Source organism: Macaca thibetana, chromosome 1, assembly GCF_024542745.1.
Source record: "Macaca thibetana thibetana isolate TM-01 chromosome 1, ASM2454274v1, whole genome shotgun sequence".
NCBI classification, from domain to species: Eukaryota; Metazoa; Chordata; class Mammalia; order Primates; family Cercopithecidae; genus Macaca; species Macaca thibetana.
The window spans coordinates 159,754,076-159,767,886 of record NC_065578.1 but is presented as its reverse complement, the minus strand read 5'-3'; positions in this window follow the sequence as shown (position 1 = coordinate 159,767,886).

The following is a 13,811-nucleotide window of genomic DNA, read 5'->3' as shown; positions in this document are numbered from 1 at the left end:
TCATTTTGAATTCCCTTGAGCAAAGGAGACAGGGTAGCTCCTACCTGGGATGGGTGGCGACATTTCTTCAAGGTGAGAAGCATGACATGCCCCATGTGCCCATCCAAAGGTCTAAGAACTTGGATTCTAGTTCCATTGGAGTTCAGAGTTCAGTGAAGACCCAGAATAATGACCCCTAGTAATGTGTGAGATTTCTTTAACTCTAGTTTCTTCCATTGTCTGTTTGCCTGTGTATAGTCCTTATGGTAAAGCAATAGTTAGACAATTTTTAAGATAAAGAAAACCTCTTAAAAAGAGGGATCTATTTCGGAAAGCCAATGTATCATTGTTGTCTTGGAAAGGGAGTGAATTTTGGGTCGGACGGAATGGTTTGGAATTCTAGAAATCTAGAACATTTCCTTAATTTTTTTTGGTCCTCAGATTCCTTATGTGTAGAATGGGGATGACTAACACCTATCTCAGTGGGTGGTTTTGAAACAATTGTAAGTATCCAGCATATATCTGGCATATGCTAGATGCTTAGAAAGTGCTTGTCTTGGGTGTTTGTCCAGAGACTAGTTGGTGGGTAGAAAGGAGGACCCTATGTCCTAATCTATCAAAAAATCGAAGGGAAGATTATTTTAGTAGGAATGTTGGTGGTGGCAGCTTGGAAAGAAAAGAGAGGACATACCTGACATTTGTGAGACAAAACAGAAGTAGGGATTTAGCAGACCCGAAACCTCTAAGCTTCTGACAGTACAGCCCTTCATTTAAGAGGGATGGTTCTCTCGCTCCCCCTCTTTTATTTATTTATTTATTTTTTTTGAGAAAGGGTCTCTCTCTATCTCCCAGGTTGGAGTGCAGTAGCACAATCATGGCTCACTATAGCCTCAACCTCCAAGGCTCAGGTGATCCTCCCACCTCAGTCTCCCAAGTAACTAGGACTATAGGTTCATGCCACCACACTCAGTTAAATAAAGGAGGAATGGTTCTTAGCCCTGGCCACACATCAGAACCACCGAGGAGCTTTGGAAAACACCCACATCAGGCTCCCCTCCAGGTCAGAATCTCTGCAGACGGTGCCTGGCATCCTTTTTATTGATGATTTTATTTGATGATTTTAGTGTGTAGTCAGGTTTGAGAGTGCTATCCAGAGGTGAGGGATGGACACAATGACCTCTAAAATAATCTTTAAACGTCTAGCTCTGAAAAGAGGGGTTGTTCAAATGTTTCTTTAAGAAATAACCAGAAAGGGATAGAAGGATGATTGTGTACCTCCTGGTGATCAAGGGGCATAATCTAAAGCAGCCCACTCAAGACAAAAATCTCACATTTGATGTTAACAAATCATGCAAAGTTTGCGTTTTATCTTACCAAACATTCATGTTCATTTCAATAGAATTTTCCTGCCTCCCCAAAGCTCCTTGAATAAAAATGGTTCTCTAGACCCACCATGCTTCTCTGGGGTTTTATGAACTCCTAGCTGTCCCAACTTGAGTGGCACAGTTTTAGGCCATTCTCCTTGACTGGTCAGGTCCTCAGCCACTGGAGGGAGAGCTCCGAGAGCTGCCTGTTTGCGTCTTGGGAAAGCACCTTGGCTATAGGGTTCCTTGGGGCAGGAACTCACATACCCATCTCCCTATGTCCCTATGTCTTTTGCTGCAGCTTCTTGGGGGACACTGTTGCTTCTTCTATAACTTTCCTGCTGGGAAAACTGCCAGATGGCTCCCAGCCAGGCTGCTTGGTAAGCTTTGTGAAGAAATAAATTCCTTTCCCAATCCCTATGAGGCTGTATTTCTAAGGGAATTTGCAAGAAGAGAAATTGTTTTGATCTTCAATCAAGATACAGAAAGATTCACTCCCTCTCCCATCTCCTACTTCTTAAATTTCCAATCACTTTAAGAAACACACCCTATGGGAGAATTTGCTTCTCCCCCATCTGCCTGCCAGCAACCAGCCTCATGAGAAGTTCTCAAACTTCACCACTTTAAGGCATTTCTATCTGGCCTGTTACATTTTTTCAGACCTACCCCTCTCTCCATTGGCACCTCTTTCTCCAGCTCCCCATTTCATCAACTTCAATGAAATAGCATCGTCTAGGAGCAAATGCGTTCTGGTTTAAGGAGATCACTGGGGTGTGGGGTGTAGGATTAGAAGGAGGTGCCCTCTTTCTGGAGAACTAAGAGGGAATGAATATTTTTTAAGACTCTAGACTAGGTCCTCTACCTACATCATTTCAATCTTTTGAATCAATTCATCATTTGTTTTTGTTTTGTTTTGTATTTTGAGATGCAGTCTTGCTCTGTCACCAGGATGGAGTGCAGTGGTGTAATCTCGGCTCACTGCAACCTCCACCTCCCAGGTTCAAGTGATCCTCCTGCCTCAGCCTCTGGAGTAACTGGGATTACAGGTGTGTGCCACCACACCCAGCTAATTTTTTGTATTTTTAGTAGAGATGGGGTTTCGCCATGTTGGCCAGGATGTTCTCGATCTCTCTACCTAAGGATCCGCCCGCCTTGGCCTCCCAAAGTGCTGGTATTATAGGCGTGAGCCTCTGTGTCCAGCCTCAATTAATCATTTGAATCTTCGATGAACTGAGATTTCAGCACAAGCCCAGTACCTGGCATATAGTACCAATGAATGAATGAATGGATGAACAAATGAATGGATGGAGTTAATTGGGACCAAAGTCAGGGTTCTTTTGACTACAACACCTGCCTGAGGGCCACCAGGAGCTATTGTCAGTGATCCTTCTCAGAGAAATATACAGAAAGATTATCCTGGGCTTCTCACAGCCACTGCCAACCCCTCACCATCCATGCTTCTCTTACTGCCAAGGCTCCCTCCTCACCAGTGGTGGAAAGGAGTGGCCGCTGAGGCACTCAGCATTTGCCCTGAGACCTGCATTACCACTCATACTTGTCTGAAAGAGTCAGCTCTCCCCACCTGGGAATGCGAGTTGAAAAAGAGCTCTCCCAGAAAGCCTCAACTCCAAAAGATCTGCCCCTGGGGTCTCTATGTGGCGTCCAGCTTCCTGCCAGATCGTGGTGGGCCATACCAGGACCCACCCTATCTACTGCAATGGGCCTGTCTTAGCCTGTCCTCTCTGTCTGCCAGAACCAGGTTTCCATGAAAACCAAACATGGAGGGTACATAAGAGGAGGGCTTTTCCTTTTTAACCTTTTCTTTCTTTCTGTATCCTTGCCCAATTCTTTGACTTTGGTCCTGGTTTGTACTGACATTACTGAAGGAACAGCTCCCCCAGCTCTGCACCCATGCCTAGGACATTGTAGATAGCAGTTTGATAAACTGCAATGAGTTAACAGCTGCCAGACATACCATCTTGCCTCAACAGGAGGGAAGAGAGCCACAGGCATGACTAGGAAGGGAGCCGAGGAGGAGGCAGTGAGGAGTGGGAGGAAGCAGGGAGCAGGAGGCGGTCCTCTAAGTCGGAAAGGCCTTGGTCTGTAGCTGGTTACTGTGGATTTGTAGAAGGAGAGGAGCTAGCATCACCAATTAGTGGGATTTGACATGAACAAGTGCTGTTATTTGGAAGGAAATAAAGAATTGAAAGGTTAGCTGGGAGATGTGCTTGTCTAATCATACTGTTATCCTTAGAGACCTGTGTCTGCAACCCTAGACTTGGAACCCTGTGGAGGCTCAGAGATGTGTGGGGATAACATCAGCCAGCATTTTAAGTAAGTGGAAGAAGTGACTGGGGTGCAGGCACAAAGCTGATGCTTTAACTAGTGGCCTCTCTGCTGTGTGAGACCCTCTTCTAATGTAACATAGATGAAGGGATGGGAAGGAGCACCAGCTGGCTGTAGGTAAAGGCAAGTCAGATTGTGTTCCTATTTTTTCTTGTTTCTTTCATGTTTACTTCCCCTCCCTCCTCCTCTTTCTTCTTTTTTTTTCCTCCTGTCTTCTTCCCTCTCCTGGCTTTAAGCTGGATGGCACTCCAACTACAGAGGACCACCTCTGACAAACCCTCTCCTCTCTTCTCTATTCTGTATACAGAGATGAGTGTGTGTGCGCTCGTATGTGTGTGTCTTTTCACATGTGTAGGGGAGGGCGATGGGTCAAGCAGTTTGACCGGCTTGTACTGGCTCTCTCTCCTTTCCCACAAAACCTCATCCAGACCCCTGTCTGTGCCATGATCGAGGCAACCACATGGCAGCCATTGAGTTTGGCACAGCCGTCAGCTGCCAGCAGCTTCTCATGAAGCCTCAGTACCTCCCAGGCCTGGAGGAAATGCAAGGAGACACGAAGGAGCCATCATCTAAGGCCCATGGCATCCGGGAGTTGAGTAGGCTTGGCCACCAGGTCGAGGGAACCTTGAGTGCTGCTGGCAGGGCCTCTGGCAGTTCATGTGGTAACTGCAGCGCCAACCCAGGGCAAAGGAGCCCAGTGGCATGCACTTATATCCTGTCTCAACTTTGCAATTCAAAGGGGTCACCTGGTTCAATTTATCTAGGGTCATTAGGGTCTGTGACCTCAGAAGCAGCAGGGCAGCTGATCCAGAGGTTGGTGACCAGGTGCCTGCTAGACCTCTGTGTCCTGAGGAGGGACGGGAGATGCATGTAGGAGAGCTGATGACTCCTCCTCCTTGGCAGTCTAAGAAAGTAGCCTTTGCCTGATGAGTCAGGAACACCACAACACTGCCCTGTCTGCTCAGCCCTGCTGGGATCTTTATGTAAAGTATAAAACCCAGTGCAATCAGTGGAGGAGGCCTGGACACCAGTCCCAGAGTGCTGAGAGCAGCAATGATTCAGTCACCCCTCTTCCCATGGTGCATATCCATCCCTACCGGGCCCTGGCTCCCCTTCTTATCCCTGCTTCTCCAGGGACCCTCCTGAAGGGAGGCAGGAGTGGAGATCAGCTTGGAGATCAGCTAGGGAGAAGGAGCCAGGGAGTGTGGCACACTATTAATTAGCTGAAAGCAAATCCCTCCTGCATAATGCATTATGGCGGCTGCCTCTGCAGCCTCCCACTCTCCACTGGCCTGTTGCTTGCTATTGTCTCTGGAGCCTGTCTCGCCTTTATCGGAGCCCTGATGAAGCATTGCTGTGTAGGAAGTGGCTCGGTGCTAATAGAAACTCATCATGTTCACTGATAATCCTCCATTGCCTGAGATGGGCCAATTAGGAGCTCTCAGGCACATTTGCTTACTGTAGAGGGGGCTCCATGTGGGAAATGCGTGCTCCCGAGCACCACAGCCTGTGGGCACATCAGTGTATGCATGGGTAACATATGCCTCTGCAGTTTGGCAACAACACTGACCCAGGAGGCTGAATTCAACCATATGTAGTGGAGCATGGCTGCAATATGCTTGTGTGGGAAAGTTAAGGCAAGCTGCCCCCATTTCTTCTCATTTTAGAGGAATGAGTTAGCGGGCGGTTATTTATTTGTAAATAATCAAAAACCAAAAAAGCTAAACAACCTGCAGAGGGTGCTCCACATGGAAACTGTGCTCCTGAGCCATGACTTTAAACAGTGCACAGACTTCCACAGACACAGATGTTTCTATCTTTTACTGAGGTGAAATCCACATAATATACAATTAGCAATTTTAGAGTGTACAATTCAGTGGCATTTAGTGTATTCCCAATGTTGTGCAGCCACCACCAGTCTCTATTTTCAATTTTTTTTGTAACTCCAGAAGTACACCCCATGATTCTCTGGTAATCATTAATCTATTCTGTCTCTATGGGTTTACCTATTCTGAATATTTTATATAAAATAAGTCATAAAACATGGGATTCCGTGTCTGGCTTCTTTCACTTAGCATAATGTCTTTAAGGGACGTGCAGGTTTTAGCATGTATCGGTACTCCATTCCTTTTTATGGCTGAGTAATATTCCATTGTGTGTATATACTATGGCTTGCTTACAGTTGTGGACATTTGGGTTGTTTCCACCTTTTGGCTACTTGAATCAAGTTGCTATGAGCATTCATAAACAAGTGTTTTATTGAGTGGCTTGTTTTGTTTCAATTATTTGGGGGTGTATACCTCAGAGTAGCATTGCTGGTTCGTTGGTAATTCTGTTAAGTTTTTGAGGAAGTATATTTTTTATTTGATCCTCACAGCATCTCCATGAGGTAGAAAGGACCGATATTACAGAGAATGCATATTAAGCATCCAGCTCATCACCTAGCACATAATATGTGCTCAATAAATTAAAAATTGTTACTATCGTCAGATGCAGAAACTGAGACTAAGAATGGAAGTGACTTGCTCAAGCACACTCTAAGTAGCAGATATCAGAACTAAATGGAAAGCTTCCAATTCCTAGTCCATAAGGCCAGTCTTCTTGGAACTCAGGCCATAATTTTTTTTTTTCCAGAAAACAGCCCTAGTAGTATGAATTTCCCCATGGGCTTAGAGATCTAACCCACTCTGGCTTAAGGAAAACAGACAGGACAACTGAGCAGAGATAGCCCTTCCATCCAGTCCTGTAATGATCTTGCCTTTTTCCAGTGCCTTGGCCGCTGCAGGCCTGCCAGCAGATAGAGAGTGGCATTGAGGCATTGATTGTAACCGACAGCTGTTGAGCTGTCACTCCCTCCAGCTCCTGTCCTCCCTCCAGAGCCCCTCACTTTCCTGCCTTGCAGGTGCATCTGCAGAAGTAGCTGCATCAAGTCTCCCCTGCGGCAGCCTGGGCGGTGTGAGCTGAAGCCTCGCCACTACAAAAGGATCCTTCTGTTTGTCTGTCTTCATCTGGGAGCCTGGGGAGCATCTCATGTCTGCATCAGTGTTGCCACAAGGTCTTGACCCATTGCCCTTGCTTCAGAGGGCAGGATCTGCAGCCCAGAGGCGTTAAGTGACTTTCCAGAAGTCAGGAAAGGGAATGATGGCTCAATTTCCTGGCTGGAGCCTTCTGACTAGTCCCTGTTCTCTTACTCTCCCCTGTTCCTGCCCAATCTATCCTCTGATACTGACAGCAGGCGTGCAGACTCCTGGCGAAGAGAGGGATCACAAACTCAGACAGGAAGGCGCGACGAGAAGCCATGTGGCTTGTGCCTGCCTCTAGGCAAGATTAGGCTAAACTCCTGTGGGTCTTGCTTACCCCTGCTGGTATAGCAGAGACGTCTCTGGTAGGAGGAAGGGAGGGGGATGTGGTGGGCAGGCTATTCTCAGGGAGTTGATAATTATTGCTTTGTTTCCTTAACCATCCATGATCCCAGCCCTTGGGTGTACCTTCTGATCTCCCCTTCTCCCTCCCTTCTTATTCAAAGTCTATGGTTTTACTGCTTAAAAAAAAAATGTGTCAGCCACTCCCAGCTTTTACGATTCTGAAAGTGTCAAGACCAGTTAAGAGCTGTGTGTTGTGTTTTGTTTTGACGTCTCTAAAGAAAGCCATGGGGAAGAGCCCTAGAGAGGCTTAGCTTCAGGGAAATCCTGAGCCTTAGAGAAAGGAGCGCAGGGGTTTCCCCCAGTACATATACAGGCTTCCATCTTTTTACTGCTGCCTCCAATGATTCTTAGTGACACCGAGGTTGAAATGGGATGCGTGGTCCAATCACTGGCCTGGCATAGGGCAGCAGTAACCTTGGGGAGGAGGAAAGGGAGAGTGATTGCCAGGGGGCACCTGGGAGGCAGGCAGTATTCTATTCCTTGACATAGATGGTGTTTATATGGGTTGTGCTGCTTTGCTTGAGCTATACATTTGTGTTTGTGCATTGCTATATGTGTGTTATTATACCTCACAATAAAAAATTTAAAGAAAAAGAACTTTGGCTTAAGAGTCAGAGTATTTGGGTTCAGTCTTGGCTGTTCCACTTATTTGTCATGGTATCACAGGATAATCACCTTAATCTCCGTGATCCTCAATTTTCACATCATAAAATGAGATCAAAAGCCTTGAAACTCTGACCATGTGCCATGGCTCATGCCTGTAATCCTAGTGCTTTGGGAGGCTGAAGTGGGAGGCTTGCTTGAGCCCAGAAGTTCAAGGCTGCAGTGAGCTAGGATGGTACCACTGTACTCCAGCCTGGGTGACAGAGCAAGACTCTGTCTCTAGAAAACCAACGAAAGCATGGTTCACATGTGAAATATGATGTTATTTTATGGAGAGCCAGGTAAAGTTGGGGATCAGCAGGAGGGTAAAGGCTGCCGATGGGAATGGGGCCAGCCACAGAAAGGTCAGCAGCGGTGCTTTAGGTCTGGGGGAGAACGTTAGTGTTAGTTTCCTAGAGCTGCTGGAACAAATTACCACAAACTGGGTAGTTTAAAGCAAAAATCTATTTTTTCACTGTTTGAGAGGCTAGAAGTCTGAAATCAAGATACGGGCAGAGTCACTTTCTCTAAGCCTCCAGAGAGGAATCCTTACTTGCTTCTTCCTAGCACCCCGTGGCTCCCAACAATCCTTGGCATTCCTGGGCCTGTGGCTGCGTCACTCCGACCTCTGCCTCTGTCTTCGCATAGCCTTCTTTGTGTATCTTTGTACCCAAACCTGCCTCTTTTTTCTTTATAGACACCACACCCTAATCTAGTATGACTTCATCTTAACTTGATTACATCTGCAATGACCCTATTTCCAATTATGGTCACATTTACAGGGGGCTAGGACTTCAGCCTATCTTTCTGGGGCACACAATTCAACTTACTACCATGGTATTCTATGTAGGACGACAGAAAATCCAGACTCAGACCCCACTTCTACCATTTTGTGGCCTTGCGTACTGGCTTCTCAACTTAAAGGAGAAAGTAAGTAGGCAATTAAGCTTTGTTAAGTGGCTGCAATATGATGGAAGGGTATTGTGAAGTTGGTGGTATCCTTCTATTTTACAGATAAGGAGATTGATCCAGGAAGGGGCGCAAAGGCTACCCAAGCATACGGCTGGTAAGAAAGGTTTCCTGGAACATGAGTGGTGATGGGTTTGAGTCCATCTGGATTTCAAGTTTGACATAGTGAAAGCCTTATGGTTTCATAAAATACCAGAGGGTTGATTCTTGGTCCGCAAGTGAATCAGAAGATGGGAGATTAAATAAACTGTTGTTGAAACCAGAAACCAAGACTTGTACTGGCCTTGGGGAAATGGCTCAGACTGCTAGAGTCCTGAGACAGGGTGCACGACTATGTCATTCCCTCTGGGCAGTGGCCAGTGCAGCACAGACCCCTGCTCTGGACATGTGATGTGGACCTTGAAGGACAGGGCGGTTTCAAATCTGTGCTCTCTCTGCAACTGAAGTGGTGCACAGCTGCAACCCTACAGTGCCTTGACCCCGACTGGGCATGAATAGGTTCCCATCTTGAATTATCTGTGGGTGGTCGGCCTGTCCACCTGTCCTCTACAGTCTGAGAGACCCCCAGAGCTTCCCTCTGCTGGGCACGCAGCACAGCCCACTTCCCAGGCACTGTCTGAATGTAAGCACTGTGCTAGGGACGCAGAGGAGGAACGGGTTTTCCCACTCTGAGGAGTTGGCCCTGTATCTGGGGGACATTCCCTTTTCTGAACCCTCTGGCCAGCTCCTTCTCAGGGGCCTAGCTCTCCAGCAGGTAAGGATTGATCTTCTTTTGCCCTGGCCCTTTCATGGGGCCACAGCTGCGGTTGCCAACAGTTCTGGTCACAGCTCCAGGTGCAGGGGAAAGGAAAAAAGCGGTGGTGTTTGCTCATTTAACAGCTTTGAATAGAGCCTTTCAGAAGGGCCTTTGCTTGGCTGGCTCTCTGGCGGCCAGCAGAAACTGCTGCCAGGTATATCAACAGCCTTGGAGAAGTTGTCTGTTCCAGCCTTTTCCTTTCAACAGGCCAGTCACCTAGAGAAGACTAAAGATGTCCCAGGGTTTGCTCCCTACCATTTAGGCTGCACTGGATGGGGCCAAGGGACCACAGCTGGAGTCAGAAATCGACAGGGTCCCTTGGATCAATGGCTCCCAAACTTGAATCTACCCAGGACCACCGAGGACAGCGGGTTCTCAGACTGGAATTGCATCAGAATCACCTGAGGAGTTGTTAGTGCAGTTCTAGTAAGTTCGCAGGTGTGGCTGCTGCTGGGGATCACACTTTAAGGACTACTGATCCAGGGAGTTATATTACACAGAGTCTCAGGCCCTTATCCAGGAGATTCTTGGTTTGAATTGGATGGGGCCTAGGAATCTATATGTTATCAAGCTTGCGGGTGATTCTGAAACACAAGGTGTAAGAAACCAGTGCCTGTGATCTGCATTAAGTCAGTGTGTCCCAAAGATACACTCAGGGGGTAGTCAGGAGGTGGACTTTGGGCCCATTTAGGGCAAGGGAAGTTATATATATATAGAGAGACATCTCTGTACTTAGCAGCAAGCAGCAGGAAAGAAGTGTGAAATGAGGGTTTATTGCTGAGTGAAAACTGGGACTGCCCCTAAAGTAGATGGAGATTATGTGCTTTGCTTTTTTAGTAGGTGAGAAATGAGATGTAGCTGGGGGTTCTGGTTATACTCTGTGACTTTGCTCAGCCTATCAGGGGATTATTTCCCCAACTTTGGACCAAGAGTCAAATAAGAGTCCTGTACCTTCTTGGCTTCTCAAAATTTCCCTCTTCCTAAAATGGATAGAGTAGTGCAAGTCTTTGAGATTAGAAGGAAAAATGAATTTAAATCATAATTAGCATCTTTGAGCTTCTGGCCATATTTGGGGCACAGCCTGGTGAAATGGGGCAAGGCGCAGGGGTGGGGGGCAGGGAAAATGAGGGCAGTCCTTGCTAGAGGTCCCAGCTGCAGGGCCTGGGAGGGGTCCAAATGGAAAAAGCAGAGACGGCAAATAGGATTCAGTTCCCATGCTGGGTGTAATGGATTGGTTGTGGCTGTCTGGAGCTCTGTGTCAAGGGGGATTTTAAGACTTGCATTAGCAGAAGAAAATAGGAAAGAGTGATGTGATCAATTAAGAATGGCTACCATGGATGTCTAATTGGGATTTTCTGTCCCTGGGGAGGAGCAGGAGGGCCAGGAGATGAAACAGTTTCCAAAAACAGGTTCAACAGATGGAGCCTTCACTATAAGGCTGGTGGAGAAGTCTAGGTCCTGATAGGATAAGGAACTGGGGCTCAAGAACAAAACAGAAAAAAGCCAGTTATCAGGCCTGGGGCCTGCAGTGAGAGGGGCATGAACAGCTAGGGCATGTGACACACAGTCCCAGAGCACTGGGCCTGAGCAGCTTCAATCCCTCCCGCACAGGACCAGGATGGGGATGCAAGGACTGTGCTGTGGCCCCTGGTCACCTGGAATGGTGACCAGGCAAGGCTGCCCGCTGTGGCAGCCTATTCTGACTCATTCTGGAAAGAACACAGATTGGGTTCCTTGGGGCTCCAGAGTCCTGTTGGCAATGCTGACCTCTCCCCCCTAACCTCTTCCATCCAGCCTCTGCTGAGGGACTGGCCAGGCCTGGACAAGTCATTTCGGAAGTGTCTGCAATCAGAAGAAAAAGAAAACAGCAAGGATCTGGGAGATCCATTAACTTTTCCACCCGGTGTCCTGACACCTGATTTTCCATTAGGGAAATTCATAGGATGCCTCTGCCTCCTTGACCTCTGTGGCCCTGGCTGGGGATCCTGACTTTGTTGCTTCATCTCATCCTTCAGAAGATGACCTTGCATCAACTCAGGCAAAGCTTAACACCCAGGATTTCCCACCCCACCCTCCAACGTCCTGTCGCTTGTGCAATCCCAGTTTCTGCTACAAGCCTGTGCACATTCCTATCTGAGGACAGAAGAGGTCGTGATGGGCTCACAATTAAGTTCCTGGAGCACCAGAGTGGAGCCAATTAGTATGCAAGGCCTAAACAAATCTTGCGCAGCAGGCTGGGGTTGACAATCTGGTCTTAGGGTTTTGGGGCTCTGAGCAGAACTGGCTAAGGAGAGGAAGCAATAAGGAGGCAGCCCCTTCCACCCTCCCACTCCCCTCAAATAACAGGACTGTGGAAAGTGACCTTTGACTGGTGCCCAAGACATACAAATCAACCCCCTAGGAGCATTTCATCTTCCCAGGCTGGCACTCAGAGAAGCCTCTTATTTCTTCCCCAGGGTCCCAGGACCTTTGTCATTTTTCCTCTCCTGCTCACTGTGCAACCACTATTCTGTCCCAGTACCAGTGAGAAGTGGCCTTTCCAGGTCCTTCTCCCTGGCTCCTCCACCTTCCAAACCACAAGTACACAGGGTCCATTTAATGATGTCTCTATGTAGAAATAGACAAGAGAATAGGGAGTGTCCTCAGAGGATTTATAAACCCTTTGTACCAGGAGGAAAAGAGGAAGCAGGGCAGTGACTGACCTACAGTGACATGGGAGGCCAGTGATGCCTCTGGGTCTCACTGCTCTTGGGGGTACATCTGTTCCTCCTAACAAGATTGTACATTCGTTGTGAGTGGGAACTATGTCCATACATCTTCAAAGATCCATAAGATCTTGTAGTGTCTGACACACAGTATGTGCTCAATAAATGTTTCGTTCCTTCATTCATTTTTTCCCACAAGATTTATTGAGTGCCTCTCTGTGCCAAGCATGGGGACTACAATGACAAAAAGGGCTGTGGAGTCCCTGATTTCAAGGAACGATGACTAGAGGAAGATGTGAACACCCATAATTGCAGAAGAAGATCAAAAGTCATGATAGACTCTGTTAGGGTGGAGAGTTATCTAAGGCTTCCCAGGGAGACCTGAAGGGTCAGTAGGACCTTGTCAGGTGTTAATGAAGAGAAAGAATTATGGCAGACAAAGGGAACAGATTTTCTCATTCCTGAGAAGCGTGGAGGCACCCACGGGAAGTTATTAACTAAGTGACCAGACTGAAATGCAAATGGCAGATGCCTTTCTTTCTCATAATCTCTTCTCTGAACCCCTTCATTATCTTCCTTTTAGCGTGGAGGGGATGGGTGGTAAGGGCGAAAGATGGAGCTCAGCTAACCTATCCTCCTCTCAGTTCTTCTCTAGACCACCTCTCCCCTTTCAACTCTCACACCTATTAAAAGAGGAAAAAGGGTGACAGTGCGGCATAATGGTTAAGAGCAGAGACTTTGGAGTAAGACTTCCTGAGATCAAATTAGGCTTTCATACTTACTAGCTATGTGATCTTAGAACACCCGCTCTGCGCCTCTGTTTCCTAATCTGTATAATGAAGACAACAGCAGAACCTACTTCGTAAGTTTACTGTGAGAAGGAAATAATCCATGTACAGCACATAGGAATAGCACTTGCATATCGGAAATGGTTAGTAAGTGCTAGCGGTCTTTACTAATCCCATTTTGATGGCTAATGTTACAGAATTATGATACCTCGGATTCTCTCTGGAGCATCTCTTATTTCAGACTCTACAGAACTGGCTCCTGAAGCCAGTAGTTCCCAAACTTTGGTGTGCATCTGGATTCCCTGTGGTGCCACTGAGGCAGCCAAGGAGACTCAGCCTCTGGAGATTCGCATTCAGTGGTTCTGCATAGGGGCCTAGGAGTCTGTAATTTTAAGTCTCCCCGGATCTTTCTCATGAACACCAAGGACTGCAATGTTGGGCCATTTGTTTCCTTTTCAGATTTAGGGACTTGAAGATCTTCCCCTATCTCTCCTGTCCCTCAGGGCTGGATTAATTGAGGGACTTTGTTACCTTAGAGAAGCACACCCGGGGGAGGGATGTGAATGTATTCGCATCTTGTTAGCCATCAGGAAGGGATGTGGACAATCTGGTATAATGGAGAGGGGGTCAGTGCCAATGATGAAGATCCCCATAGTGGTGTGAGCAGGTGGACAGGCACAAACGCACACATGTGCTTGACACTGCAACTCAGCTTCCAGCACTCTAGCTACAGTGGAACTGAGGGAGGGCAGGGTATAGAGAAGGGACCTCAGGGCCAAATTTCTTTGTCACTTTGG